This window comes from Apteryx rowi, unplaced genomic scaffold (genome assembly GCF_003343035.1).
Source record: "Apteryx rowi isolate R43461 unplaced genomic scaffold, aptRow1 scaffold_339, whole genome shotgun sequence".
Lineage (NCBI taxonomy): Eukaryota > Metazoa > Chordata > Aves > Apterygiformes > Apterygidae > Apteryx > Apteryx rowi.
This window is the reverse complement of record NW_020449852.1, coordinates 897,256-912,384: the sequence shown is the minus strand read 5'-3', so window position 1 is coordinate 912,384 and position 15,129 is coordinate 897,256. Positions and strand designations below refer to the sequence as shown.

The following is a 15,129-nucleotide window of genomic DNA, read 5'->3' as shown; positions in this document are numbered from 1 at the left end:
TGAAAGATCTCAAGAAGTTCATTTCTAAATTCTTACATTGCAATTCACTAACAATACAAATATTACCGTATCTTGTGAGTTCATTGTTACTTTTCCTGTTATGCGATAAGTGTTCTGTAGCAATAGAGAAGATTGCCAGTATAAAAATGAACTCTCCACATGAACAAAACTCATCATGGCTGGATTCAGGAAATCTGAATCTGTTTTCCATATGTGAAGTGTGGAAAATACTTTTCTCTTTTTTGTCTTGTAGATAGTGAACTCTTCAGTTCAGGAGTTTTGCCTCATTGGGTGTTTCTACAGTGCTTTCCACTGTGGACTTTGTCTCTGTCAAAGACAATAGAGCTCTTCTTCCCTTTTTTTATTGACCGATATTATCAACAGTGCAGAATACCATCTCCCTTTCTCACTGCAACTTAGATATTTTTTTTAGAACTCCAAAATATGCCTCTGAACTGAAGCCTCCTCTTTTCACAAAGGCCTGTTCTTCTCTCAGTACCTTTGCCACTGCAGGGAATACAATAATCAAGTTTTTTCTTACCTATATGTCTAACTCCTTTTTTTCAGTTTGCTATTCTTCACATTGTGACATCCTCTGAAAACACGGAAGATATATCCAAGACATAAAAGTAACAAGGGAAATTTGGGTAGGTACTGAAAAAAAGCTGAAGCAGAGGAATACATTTTTCAGAGCATTTGACCGGTGTATGATCCCTTCTTTGGGTACATACTACCCTTCATCCAGGAAGTTGCTAAAATAAAGCTGATTTTCAAATAACAAAAGCTTAAGGCTTTTTTGGCAATGCTGGATTACATCCAAGCCCTGTCAGGTTCTCAGGTGTGTGGGTACACCTCTGCCACATCTCAATGCCACACGGGGCAAATTCTAGGCACACACCAACCCATGGCCCAGTGGAGTACCCTCTAGAAGAAAGCCAAATGGGAGTGGTGCCATGCTCTGATTAGGTCTGTAATGTGGGCTATCAGAAGAGCAGATCCCGGAGTGTATCACAACTCACACTTACTGGCCAGCTTAGACACAACCCCTAAGACTGGGAGAACTTTTCACAAATATCTTAATATTTGGTTAATGTAATCTTTGATGTTTCCTCAGTCATGCAATGCATGCACTTCACAGTGCTGGTATACAGGTGTCTGGCATTTTACTTTGGGACAGATCCTGGTATTTTGGGTGTTGTGAGGATTCCTATTCTATAAGTGGCACTGCTGGAAACAGTGTCACCAATAACACAGTAAAATGGTGATTATAGAATATCAGCAATGAAATCAGGCTCTGTGTTGGTTGCTGTCATTTCACACTTCATTTTCTGCCCAACCGTTTGAGCTAATGATGAAATCAGAAACCTCAGTGGGTAAAAACCACTGTTTTGGGTAAGGAAAGTGAGAGACAATGTGAAAAGGCAAGAAAAAAGCTATTTGCCCTCTCAGCATGAGTTGACCTAAGTCAAATTCTAATAAAGAAGAGCAGCAAAAAGTTATCAGTATGGGGAATGAGACTAAAACCATACTTAATTTCAATGTAATAGTAAGAAAAGGCCTTCACAGAGCAAGAAGTACTCTAAAATCCCATTAATATTAAAATTTAACCCAGAAAGATGTAGTCAACTCGGAGTTTATAAATGAGCAATTAGGTTGTATTTCATGAAGTTCATTTGCAACAAATAATAAAAGGAAATCAGGGAATAAACATAGACAATATCATAACTGATCCACAGTGAGAGCCTTGCAAAAACATCTTATATTGCCTACATCTGACCATTTCATAATGTCTTCAGAAAAGTGTGACTGAATAACTTTTTCTCCATTTTTTTAAATTCGGTATCATTCCACAATCTACCTTAACTTCTTCAAAAAAATCCATAGCATGATGCAACAAAAAATTCAACTCTTTAATGGCTTACAATGCTTTCTACATATAGAGGAACTAAAAATAAATGAACTCCATAACAGAATACAGCCATTTTAGCAACTATATCCCTTGAGTATACTGAAAGTAGTCCTTCCAGACACAAGAAATTTGGGTACCATGTATTAAATGGAATACAGATACTTCTCTTATTATTTTCTAAATAGCATAACAAAGCTGCGGAAGGTTATGACAAGCTAAACACAAATAACACTGAAGGGTTGCTCTAAGAGATTAAAATCAAGACATAAAAAACTATCACAGGGTCATGCTTGACCTTAGAGTAAGTGCATAAATAAAAAGGTAAAAAGGCTAAGTTTCACATTAATTAAGCTAATCAGAACCACAACACAGGCATGATGACCAGCTAATCCATCTGTATATTTTGACAGAGGACTGAAATGTTTTAAGACGTCCATGAGTATTGTCTCTGGATTTGATCCCCTTTTAAATATCTGGCATTTAGTGTGACCTGGTCTATGCTCAAAACATTGCATCCTCATACGCACTTCTGTGAGCCCCAGAGACGTCGTCTTTGGCAGGACTATTTCAGCACCTTAGAGCCTTCCCATTCTGACCTTCATTCTAGAGACATGGCTTCAACAACAGGCTTCATAACATCTGCCACCTCTACTCCATTGAAACATCTTGATTAAATTTAAACTTTGTTCTTATTCTCCCAGTTCAGCAGATACTATGTCTCAAGCAAGTTGCACTGGATTCTAAACAAGACTGGTTCTGTGAAAGTGGAGGCTATAAAGAAAAACAAATTGCTCTGTAAACAGTGTAATCAATGAAATATGATTTTAGAGATGTATATCTTTTGTCCCCTCTCCCTTTTCCTATTCTCAGCTCTGTCTCTTAACCTCACCTTTTTTACCATGCATGTAACAGCACATGCTGTGGCTGTTTGGCAGCTATGCATTTGTAAGAAATCAGTGGAAGAAAACTAAGTGTGAAGAAAGGAAGAAGGGAAAGCTTTACAAAATCACTAAATAAATTGATTTTACCAACTCACATTTATTCTCTCATCAATTTCATTTACTCACAGCATGTCACCCATATACTCCCAAGCATCAGGATGTGTGTTTTCAAGTGGTCCAGCCAGGATCACTTGTGTGCAACACAAAGGGCACAGAGTGCTGGCTGCCAAGCCCTCACGATGTCTCTAGAGTTCTTTCTGACTGGCAACAACAGACTAATTTTTGGACAGATGTTTTATATCTGTTAAGAACAGTCTTTTACTATCACCTTCCTGTTGTACTAACAGAAAAAGCAATGGCATATGTGATACACTGCAATCTTGTTGCCATCCTTCCATTATTAGAGTGCAAGGTCTTCTGTTAATGAGTCGTATGTGTTGTAGCGTTACTAGAGCGCATGGCTGCCTGGGCTTGACAGAAACAACACGATCCTCAGTGTGATTGACGGGGAACAGTTTTCTTTGCTATCAGTACAGGCCACTCTTCCAACCCTTTGCTCTGCTCTTCCTTCTGGTGTTTCCCCACACGCATCCATACCAATCTTTGTATTTGTGTTACAAGTCTCCAACACGTTCACTCGCTTGATGGCTGGTACGAATTTGCTGACTGGACAGTTTCAACAAATGGTGCCCAGTCATGAGGTGCTGTTATAGACAGAACATAAAAAAGCTTTTAGAGTTCTTTGGAATGCAATACTGGGAGAATTCCTAGAAACTGGTTTATGTTATCACTCAGATGTGCTCTGCAGGCATCAGTATGAATTAAAAGCACGGTTGTCTCAGGGAGAGAACAAAGTTGGTTTTTTTTTTTAGAATACGGACCTTAGGATATCCATGACTTGCCCTTTCAGTGTAACTTTCCAACCCCAAATCTCCTGAGCTTCTTAAGCTTCTCCTTCCTCAGACTTGATAAATTTTTGCTTACTGTACCTAGAACAAAATTCCAGACCACTATGTAAGACAATGTTTCAAGTTTGTTTGCTATTTACATCTTAGTATTCCAGAAGCTCTATGATTTGTACGATTGAACAAAGAAGTCTAGAAACTATTGCTACAGTTTTCCTTTACTACCACATGCAAGCTTATTTTAATACTGCAGTGACTCATTCAGCTAACAAACTTTAACAATACTGGACATTCAAACTGTTTTGGGCAGGTAATGAATGAACTTTATAAAAAGTGGGATTTATAGTATTTAATTTGATTTGTGGCCAGGAAATATATAACTTGTCACTGGCCAAGCAAAAAATATTGTGGGTTTTCCCTCAAAAAAAAAAAAAAAAAAAGAGAGAGAGAGATCCAAGTATTCTTGAGTGACCCCTTAAAAAAGCACTTGCTGATATAAATTTTAGTGTTAGGCATCTGAAATGTCCCCTACAATTAGATTAGCATTCTTTGCCAAAGAGTTTGTATCAACCTTTTTATATGTTGGATGCAATTACAAAAGCATCACTTGAGTTCTAGTCGGCCTACTCTGCCTTCAGTTCAGAAGGAAAAGCCATCAACAGACTCAATCAACATTCTGAAGGAAATCTAGATAAGCAAGTTAAGAAAAAGATACTAAATACTTACATATGTATCCTGAAATCATCCTCTTCAATAAGATTAAATTCAACACCAAAGACCAAGAAAAAGAACCAAAAGAATATTAGGTGTCATATCATTTTAAATAATTGCTAGCTTAATCTATTATAATGTTCTAGTGAATGAAAAATTCCTTTTTGTAAGTTATTATTACATCAAGATGTTTTAGTGACATGACAGAATTATTTTTCCCTTACACAGCTTTAGCCAAGATCAAAGCCGGTCTTTCAAACCTGTTTTGTGTGTTTAAAAAAGTTCTTTGGTGAGAAGGTAAAATAGTTTAAAAAAAATAAACAAAACTTTCTGAGGTTTCAAACACACAACACTACAGTAGTTTACCTATTTCCCATCAGGTAAACTAGCAGAAGAGGCCAGAAGCTATGAGAATGTGCACATTCTTAATCCACCCATACTGTAACATAGTAAGGTAGAACTACCAGATGCAGACATTATAACAGAAAGATAATTAATTTCCATAATTTAGGAGGCCAGACTGAGTGATCACAATGCTATTTTCTGATTTTAAAATCTATTAGCTGTTGCCCTAGTGACTAAAGAGAACCATATGTGGTAAYGAAATTAAAATAAATAGATTTTTGACAGAATCACTGAACAACTGAGGTTGGAAGAGACTTCCAGAGGGCTCCTACTTCAAGCCTCTTGCTCCAGGGAGGTCCAACTAGACCAGATTGCTCAGGGCCCCGTCCAGCTGACTTGCAAGTATCYGCAAGGATGGAGATTCTGCAGTCTGTCTGGGCAACCTGTGCCAATGCTGATCACTCTCACAAAGAAGAAATTTCTCCTTGAATCTATTCAGGATTTCCCATGTTTCAGCTTGTATCCATTGTCTCTTGTCCTATCACTAGGCACCTTAAATAAGAGTCTGCCCCCAACCTTGTAGACTGCAATAATGTCTCCCCTTATCCATCTCTTAAGGCTGAACAAGCCCAGCTCCCAGTCACTCCTTGCACATCCTGTGCTCCAGCCCTCTGACCATCTTGGTGACCCTCCACTGGGCTCAGTCCCATTAGTCAATGTCTTTCTTCTACTGAGGAGCCCCAAACTGGACACAGTTCTCCATTTATAGTCTCACAACACTGCATAGAGGGGAAGAATCATTTTCCTCAACCTGCTAGTTACACTCTAATACAGCCCAGGCCATGGTTGCCCTTTGCCTCAAGGGCATGCTGCTGGCTCAAGTTCAACTTGTTGTCCACCAGGACCCCCAGATTTTTTACTCAAGACTGATTTCTATCTAGTTGGCCCCAGCTTGTACTGTTGCACGGGGTTATTCTGCCCCAGAATACCTAGGACTTTGTTTGCCTTTATGGAACTTCATGAGGTTTCCGTCAGCCCATTTCTCCAGCCTGTTGAGGTTACTTCTGAACAGCAGCCCTGCCCTACAGTATATYGACTTCTCTCCCCAGTTTGGTAATATACATGAATTTTCTGAGAGTGCACTCCATCCCATCATCCACATCATTAGTAAAGACATTAAACAGTCTTGGCTCTCATTTTGATCCCTGAGAGATATCACTCTGCCAGTTGGACTTTGTACTGCTGATCACCACTCTCTGAGTCCAGCAATTCAGCCAATTTTCCATCCTCCTTGTCATCCAGTAATCTAGTCCACATCTCACCAATTTGGCTAAAAGAAAACTAGGGGAAGCTGTCGCAAGTCCCTTAGTAAAGTCAAAGTAAACAACATCCACTGCTCTTGCCTTGCCCACAGAACCAGACATCTCACAGAAGGCAATTAGGTTGATCAGGCATGACTTGCTCTTGGTAAATCCATGCTGGCTGTTCCCAAACACCTTATTCTTCATATTCCTGGAAATGGTTTCCAGGAGGATTTGTTCCACAACCTTCACAGAGTTGGAGGTAAYGCTGACCAGCCTGTATTTCACTGGATCCTCCTTCCTGCCCTTCTTGAAAATGGGTGTTACATTTGCCTTCTTACAATCAACGGTAACCTCCCAAGATTGCCCTGACCTTTTAATGATAGAAAATGGCCTCACAATGACACTGGCCAGCTCTCTCAGTACTATCTGATGCATACCATCTGGTTCTATAGACTTGTGCATATCCAAATGTCTTATGTGCTCCCTAACTTATTTTCCTCTACTGCAGGTAGTACTTCACCTGGCAGGCAGACTTTATGAGTGAAAACTGAGGCAAAAAGGGCACTGAGTACCTTGTCTTCTCCATGTATATTATCACTAGCTCCCCTGCCCCTTTGAGCAGTGGGCCCATATTGTCCTTAGCCTTTGTTTTGCTGTCAATGTGCATACAGAAGCCAGTCTTCTTGTTCTCCACATCCCTTGCTAGTTTCAACTCCAGCTGAGCTTTTGTCATGGTTCATTGTACTCTCTCAAATTTACAGGACAGCATACTGTGTGAAACAAACTTTATTTTTACGAGCTCATTAGTTAAAAAAATAAACAAGAAACAAACAAGAGATTAATCACTTTTCTGTAAACTAGTCTGTTTATTCTCTAGTTACTTAATTCGCTAGTTTGCTGATTCAATAACTTGACAATTTGTTAATTTGCATGCTTATGAGCAAAATAGTTACCTACCCAACGGTGAGAGACCTCATCCTTCCTCCTGTGTCACAAGGCAAGCATCCCCTGAATTGCACTGGGAAGCATGAGCGCCTCAGCAGTCCAGCTGCTGGTGGATCAGCTTCAAAGGCTGTTTGGGTGAGCTGATGCATTTGTAGCTTCCAGCTCAGAAGTTTGGTCTGTATTATCCCTATTGGTCCAGTCTTCAAAAAGGGCAAGAAGGAGGACCCAGGGAACTACAGGCCAGTCAGYCGCACCTCCATCCCTGGAAAAATGATGGAACAGCTCATCCTAGATGCCATCTCTAAGCACATGGAGGAAAAGAAGGTGATCAGGAGTAGTCAGCACGGATTCACCAAGGGGAAATCATGCTTAATGAACCTGATATAGCCTTCTACGATCAGATGACTAGCTGGGTAGATGAAGGGAGAGCAGTGGATGTTGTCTACCTTGACTTCAGGAAGGCTTTTGACACTGTCTCCCATAACATCCTCATAGACAAACTCAGGAAGTGTGGGATAGATGAGCAGACAGTGAGGTGGATTGAGAACTGGCTGAAAGGCAGAGCTCAGAGGGTTGTGATCAGCAGCACAGAGTCTAGTTGGAGGCCTGTAGGCAGTGGTGTCCCCCAGGGGTCAGTACTGGGTCCCGTCTTGTTCAACTTCTTCATCAGTGACCTGGATGAAGGGACAGAGTGCACCCTCAGCAAGTTTGCTGATGATACAAAACTGGGAGGAGTGGCTGATATGCCAGAGGGCTGTGCTGCCATTCAGAGAGACCTGGACAGGCTGGAGAGGTGGGCGGAGAGGAACCTCATGAAGTTCAACAAAGGCAAGTGCAGGGTCCTGCACCTSGGGAGGAATAACCCCAKGCACCAGTACAGGTTGGGGGTTGACCTGCTGGAAAGCAGCTCTGCYGAGAAGGACCTGGGAGTGCTGGTGGACACCAAGTTAASCATGAGGCAGCAATGTGCCCTTGTGGCCAAGAAGGCCAATGGGATCCTGGGGTGCATCAGGAAGAGTGTTGCCAGCAGGTCGAGGGAGGTGATTCTCCCCCTCTACTCAGCCCTGGTGAGGCCGCATCTGGAGTGCTGTGTCCAGTTCTGGGCTCCCCAGTACAAGAAAGACATGGAGCTACTGGAGGGAGTCCAGCAGAGGGCTACTAAGATGATTAAGGGACTGGAGCATCTCTCCTATGAGGAAAGGCTGAGAGAGCTGGGGCTGTTCAGACTGAAGATGAGAAGACTGAGGGGGGATCCTATCTATGCGTATAAGTATCTGAAGGGAGGGTGTTGAGAGGATGGGGCCAGACTCTTTTCAGTGGTGCCCAGCGACAGGACACGAGGCAACGGGCACAAACTGAAACACAGACAATTCCATCTGAACATAAGGGAAAACTTCTTTACTGTGAGGGTGACAGAGCACTGGAACAGGTTGCCCAGAGAGGTTGTGGAGTCTCCTTCCTCAGAGATATTCAAAAGCTGTCTGGACACAATCCTTGGAAACATGTTCTCATGACCCTGCTTGATCAGGGGGCTTGGACTAGAAGATGTCCAGAGGTCCCTTCCAACCTTGACCATTCCGTGATTCTGTGATTTCAGTTAYTGGGCAAGGATTTATCTAATTTCAAAGAGTTTCAGTCCTTTCAGGTGTTAACAAGCAGTTACTTCTAAAACTGTAAGGATAACAGACTTCATTCTTTTTGTCCTTGAGTATCTGGCTTACCTGTAGCACTCGCTKTACTCTAATGGTAATGATGTATGCTCCCAGCATACATCAGGCCTTAGCATGAGCTGCTAAGCTCATCCATGCTGGCCCGTGCTGAACTTTCCGCACATTAAATGGACCCTTTGTGTGCTTTGAGGAGGCTGTCCCTTGAAGATCAGCAAACTCTCCTGGGCCCCTCTGCCCTCCAGGGCAGTCTCCTGTTGGATCCTGCCAAGCAGATCCCTGAATAAGCTAATATCTGCTCTTCTGAAGTCCAAGGTTGTTATTCTACTATTTATTTTGCTCACTTTTAAACACTAATTATAACTGTAATTGATCTCACATATTAGTTAGTGAAAACTCGCTCCCTTTAAGGTTTTAGTCTTTCCTGTGATTCCAGTTACTCAGTCTGAATCAAATTAAATGAGGGCATTCAGGAGACTAGTATCTTTTCTTAAAATTCAAATCAATCAACTTTTTCACAATTTCTCTTAAGGAAACATGAGCATCTACTTTCACTTTTTCATCTTAAATCATATTTGGAATCTTCTGACTCTTTCATTATCTGTACTTCCCCTAGGACCAGTGTGTATTGCTGAAATAAATGTTCTTCCTGCTGGGGATTTCATCAGCTGTTCCAAAAGCCATGTAGGCATGTTACCATACTCAACCTCTGACAGCAATAAAATACTGCTTCTTCCTCAACCTTTTTAAAAGCCATGCTCTTCAAAATAATCTTTTAAGTACACTGCAGAATCAACTTCATGTATTGTAATTTTGCATTACTCTTTATCTTACATTATTATAAATAACACAATTAAATAGTCCTCACGAGAAGTTTATGAAACTCAACTTAAAGCTTCTCTCCACTATTCCGATCCTCAGTTTGACAAATTATTTGAAGTCTGTAACCTGAATTGCATCTCAAGACCAAAAGAAAAAAAAAAAAGTCCACTGTGCTTGTTTTACTTTATGGTTCATTCTGGGATCAAGAAATCCTAGGACAGCCAACTAGTGTTGTTGATGTTATTTCCTCCGACCGAGGGAAAAGCTTAGCTCCTGCAGAAGAGGAGCTCCTGCTTCCTGAGTCAAAACAGACAGCATTTACATCTCCACCTGTTCTTGGGGCTCCCCTAAATATGCAGAGCCTTAATGTTCTATTAAATTATTTATTGGCTGAAAAGAAATTTAAACTTGTGCTTCAAGATTTTCTAAGTCAGGTCCTAACTATTACATTCCCATCTTTCTCTGGCTGCAGATTATACCTCAAAATTTACTTAGATATGAATTCAAAGTATCAGCTTTAAAGGCTTAGTAAATCCAGCACGGGGAATTTAAAATGATATGCAGAAAAAATTCACAAACAAGAGTAGACTCTTCCTGAGTTCAAAAATCATCTGTGCTAGAAAGAAATAGAAAGCAAAAGACATAAAACAAATAGCCAAATATCGTATTGTCAAAAGAGCAACACTACAATATTTTCTGCTTCACTTTTTAAATATAAAGCATTAAGAGGAAAGTATTTTCTATCAGAATTATCAGACATCACTAGATTTGGTATCACTTATAACAAATGCTTAATTTTTAATTTTCCTGAAATTATAAGAAAATATTTAACAACATTTCTCATTCATACYAGCTTCTAATAAAAGAAGCATGATTGCTTTTTCCCTGTCAAAGTTTTCAGTGAATTAGAAAAACTGCTTTAGAGGCCAAGAAGTGTTTTAAATCATTGCCTTTTTGGAACTTCCTACCATAAATGGCTTACTTCTGCAATGGCAAATCTTTTGCATATTTATTTCCCACAGTGACTCTGCAAATAGGATTCATGAATTTGTCCAACCTCACAGCAGTTTCAGAGCTACTGAGATCATTCCAGATCACCAGTGCAGTACTGCAGAAACACCAACACAGGATATGGCCAAACTAAAGAGGAGCGAAGGGAGCTATGCCGATATCACAGTGATGAAAGACAACAACTGACCTAGAAATCATCTCTGGGCCCTCAGTAAGAGATTGTATAACTTGGCCAAAGAGAAATTCACAGAACTTTCAGGCAAACTTCTGCATTTGGTAATTTGTTTAATCAAATTAGGTTCTTACTAAAGACTGGATATTTTTTTCCTATAGAATGAGAAAACATGTAGAGTGACAAAAAGAGGAGAGAGCTAGGATTACAGTGCAAGCAAAACCAAAGAACAATGTTTTTGTTTGTTTGTTTGTTTGTTTGTTTGTAAAAAGACCTAGGGGCTCAAATGGTCAGACTAAAGAATCTAAAAAAAACAGGAAGGAAATAATGAAAGTAAAAATGGAGTAAAGAAGAAAAATATTATTGTAAGCAGATCAGATACATGAGGGTGTGTAGTCTCTAGCCCCTGCCATGGGCCTTGGTGGATAAGAAGCACCTTGGGAAAAAGTTAAGAACTGCCTTGAAGAGATAGCAGTTAACACCATAAGTTGCACCAAAGTGAAATCTTGACAGCAATGAGGGAAAGAGAAAGAAATAAGCTTTGGAAGATCTAACTTCCATCTAAGACAAAAGGTAAGATAGATGGATATGATAAAGAAAGGGAAATTGAAAAAATAAATCAATAGTAATGAAGTGGCAGAAAAATTCTCTTTCTCACTGTGTAATATTGAAAAGCTGAAGACTTGAAGCAGATTATGTCAGTACAGTCAGCAAGAAATATACTGAGGAATAATACTATTACCAGCTGTATTTGTTGCTGAAAATGACAACTAGGATGATATTAGACAGTTTAAAACAATTCAGAAAAATATAGATTACAATCATAAATGACTAAATTATGACAATTACTGTCAAGAACACTGGAAAAGTTCTTTACAGTAAAGAATTATGTATAAATAATCTTCTGGCAAAGCAGGCTGTGAAGTGTGAATGCAGCAGTCCGATTAACCAAAGTGAATATCAGATTATACACAAAAAAAGTTGAGAAAAAATAACTGAAGAGCACTAGCAAGAGATGGGATCCACAATTATTAGGTAAAGGAGGTTAGAAAACTAACATCCTTAATTCAGACTATCACTACAAAAACATTGCAAAAGAGTGTACCCAGACGCATGGCAGAGGGAAGGACTGTACCTTCTAAAAAGAAAATGGGAAAGGAAGAATTTGGTGCTATAAGCTTAAGACATATAGGTTGACTTGCAACCTGGATGGTTTTTGCTGGAATCTTCACTGAAAATTTGTTTGAGCATGATGAAACGAATGGTTTGTTTCCCCAAGAGCAGAAAGGATGCTGAAGATGTGATGAACTGGCAAAGAACGCCTGATAGAAGATGGAGCTATACTTACAGCTCCCAGAAGTAATGCTAGGTAGGTTATGTGAAATCATATTTCACTAATGGATTAGAAGAGTGGTAAAAATGGATGACAATACTGTCTGTGTAGGGGAACATATACAAAGTGTGTTGGAGAATAAATCTTGGAATAAATCATAAAGCAAGAGCACATAAGCCATGAGATTTTCAAAAGTGAGTTTGCCATTCTTTTCTTTCTAACATCCTTGGTTGATTGCCATGCTGAGCCATACAAGGAAAAAACATTTAATGATGAAGGAAAGGAAGTCCATTTCATATCTGTTTCATAGAGAATAATTTGAAATGATATGCAGAGTGATACCAAAATGAATTCACTGATGACAGCTGCAGACACTGTCTCAAAGTAGACAGAAATGGCATTCAGGTTGAACAAATATGCATAACCTAAGATCCTGAAAAAGAACTATACAAATGGCATAGAAACACTGCACCACCTTGGCACCCTCTACCTTACACTGTCCACAACACTATCCTAGAGTGCTTTGCTCCTAAACAAAATACACGCTCAGTCATATGCCATGAAAACTGCTGTCTGGAAGTCTACAACACAGCCCTCACATTATTCACCTATGCATTTATTTCAGTTACCTCTGACTGAAAAAATATACAAAATAATAATTATATATTGACCTCATGTGGGCCCTGGACGCAGAGGAGACCCAGGGCCAAGAACCAAGTGCAGACACAGCATCCTTAACCAGAATGGATGCAGGTTAGATGATGCCATGTGGCCTCCAGACCAGCGACGGTCCCCGGCCTTCTTTTATTTAGCAGTATAGACTGTAAGTATCCAGGAGCACCTCACGGAAAAAATCTGCAATGATTAAATGAAATGAAAGAAAGAACATCAAAGAAAGAGTATTTGGGGAACATAATAAAACACTTGAAAGTATATGTCATTATCCAAAAAAAACCAAAGGTGATGAACTTAAATCCAGGTGGGCCAGTTTTGATCCAATCAGAAGCAGGATATCTATTTTGGGGCATGGCTGCAGGCTGGTTACAAGGCCATACTGCTCTCTAAAGTCATATGATAAAAAATCCTCTCCCCCCACCCCTTATACRCACAGTGGCAGCTCGCAGGGTTCGTGCTGGAGTACGGCAGGTACACTAGGACCCATGCACACATGGGGAGGCCAGGTGAATTCATCAGTGTGCTGCCAGTTGGATCTTTCTGAATATGTCACTCTGAAATGGGAATACATTGGGCAGATTATTTAAAGGACTTGGACAGGAAACCCAGGAATATATTAAAATTACATAAACATGAACGGTGAGGTAGGCAGGGTTTATGCTGACAAGACAGAAATGGCTGAAAACACAAACTGCAAATGGACATGGAAAATGAATGTGTGTGTAATGACAGCTGACTATATATGAAAGATAGAAAATAGCCTGGCTGAAGTTTAGTTCAAATAACAAACTAATTGGGCAATATATTGCTAATGAGATTAGGGCATTAGGAAGATATCAAAATGCTCATAGCTAGATATGGAAGGAATCTGAAATACTACTATTATTACTACTCATTAGTATTATTACTACTCATTACTGAGATGCTATTATTATTACTAGTAGTATTTTAGAAATACTACTGACAAAACGATGGCAAATTAAAACTGGCTTGCCAAAGGAAAACTGAGAGAAGAAACAGAAAGTTTAGGTTGGAGCACCTCAGAGACAGACGATTTGCATCAGATATATCAAAGTACAGGGACAGGGTAGGAAAGACAGTCTGGAATGTAGTTTGTAGCCAAGGTCCAAAGTCTAGCAGTCGCATTATGAATGGATCTATCAGCTCAGCTGGAGAAGAGTACAAAGTAGTGGGAGGACAAAGGTGACAGTATTGAGCACTGCTAGAATTATGGATTAGAAATAGGAAAGAATTGCTGTCACACTGACAAAGTAACGTCAATGCCTGTAAATGTTATGGATAAAAATAGTTACTCCTAACGATGTACATGCTAGAAGACCAAAAAGAGGGAGAGTGTTTTGCTGCAGACCTTTTTCTGGCATTTGATGGGCATGYGTAATTGCAAATTGAAAAGAATATGATCTATCAGAGTAAGAAAGTGAGGAGATTTTGGGGTACAGATAGCATGTAAGTACTACCAAATATCTGTGTTCCTTCTAATCTTGCAAATGAGCCTAAACTAGGCTTTGGTTTTACTTTAAAATCAGGAGTCCTTCAGAAGGCAGCTTCTATGAATCATGTTGAAATACTGAGAAGAGGGAAAACATTTAAAAGTTGATGATGCTGTGATCAAAGTTTAGGCTGCATTAGCAACTTTTTTCCCTTGGGGTCTTGGTGGTTTAGAAAAAATAACGCTAATGGTAACACTTGTAATTTTAAATACGTCAGCATTATCAGATTCTCTGGATTAATTTTTTTTTCATTTCATGGTTCTAGATTTTCTTCCTCTTCAGATCTAGAGACAGCCTCTGCGACACAAATATGCCAAAGCCATGCACATTCTCCTCCAGAAGTAAATAAAACAAGAGCTGAAAAGAGCCTGAAGAACAGGACAGCAGCACCCGCAGCTTCTCACAGATACTACCCACCCCTCAGCTCTCCTAGCAGGGAAGCGGGGCTTCAACCAGCCCAGCCATTTTTGCCAGGTTATCTCAGATCACCAATTTGGCATAAGCTGGCTGGATTTCCTTGAGGTGAAAAGCAAAAGCCCCTTTTCTTTGAGACTGCTTAAGTTTAGGCTCTCCCTATGCATTGCACAGGGAATTTGCGGCAAGGATGAGGGGGACGAGTACGGGTTTTTGCCTTAATGGCGACAGCAGCCTTCCTCCTCCTCCTCCTTCACGCTGCTCCCTTCCTTCTAGAAAGCTCCCGGGGGGAGGAATGGCCCCCGGGACAGCGCAGCGGGGCCCTGAGGGGCAGGGAGCGGGGCGACGGCGGCGGGGCCGCGAGGGGCAGGGAGCCGGGAGATGGCGGCGCTCTGAGGGGCAGAGAGCGGGGCGACAGCGGCGGGGCCGCGAGGGGAAGCGCTGTGACAGGAAGCGAGCGGGGC

At 40.5% G+C, this 15,129-nt stretch overlaps 2 long non-coding RNA genes across 4 annotated transcripts in view; both read right to left on the bottom strand.

Moving 5' to 3' along the window:
* Positions 1 to 1,966: 1,966 nt before the first annotated feature.
* On the bottom strand, positions 1,967 to 12,840 carry LOC112969178. Of its 2 annotated transcripts, XR_003254600.1 has the most exons (4): positions 12,737 to 12,840; positions 4,482 to 4,503; positions 3,732 to 3,839; positions 1,967 to 3,554 (listed from the first exon to the last, which is right to left on the bottom strand). It is a non-coding gene; the product is annotated as an uncharacterized LOC112969178 (long non-coding RNA). The 2 variants fall into 2 exon arrangements; XR_003254601.1 differs by lacking the exon at positions 3,732 to 3,839.
* Positions 12,841 to 12,875: 35 nt separating this feature from the next.
* LOC112969179 overlaps positions 12,876 to 15,129 on the bottom strand; it is a 2,562-nt gene continuing 308 nt past the window's right edge. The window contains exons 1-3 of one of the 2 annotated variants that reach the window (XR_003254603.1): positions 14,669 to 15,029; positions 13,175 to 13,294; positions 12,876 to 12,920 (exon numbers count right to left, since the gene is read on the bottom strand). This is a non-coding gene — a long non-coding RNA (uncharacterized LOC112969179). Of the gene's footprint in view, positions 12,921 to 13,174; positions 13,295 to 14,668; positions 15,030 to 15,129 lie in introns of those variants that run through there. The other variant, XR_003254602.1, reaches the window with a different exon arrangement.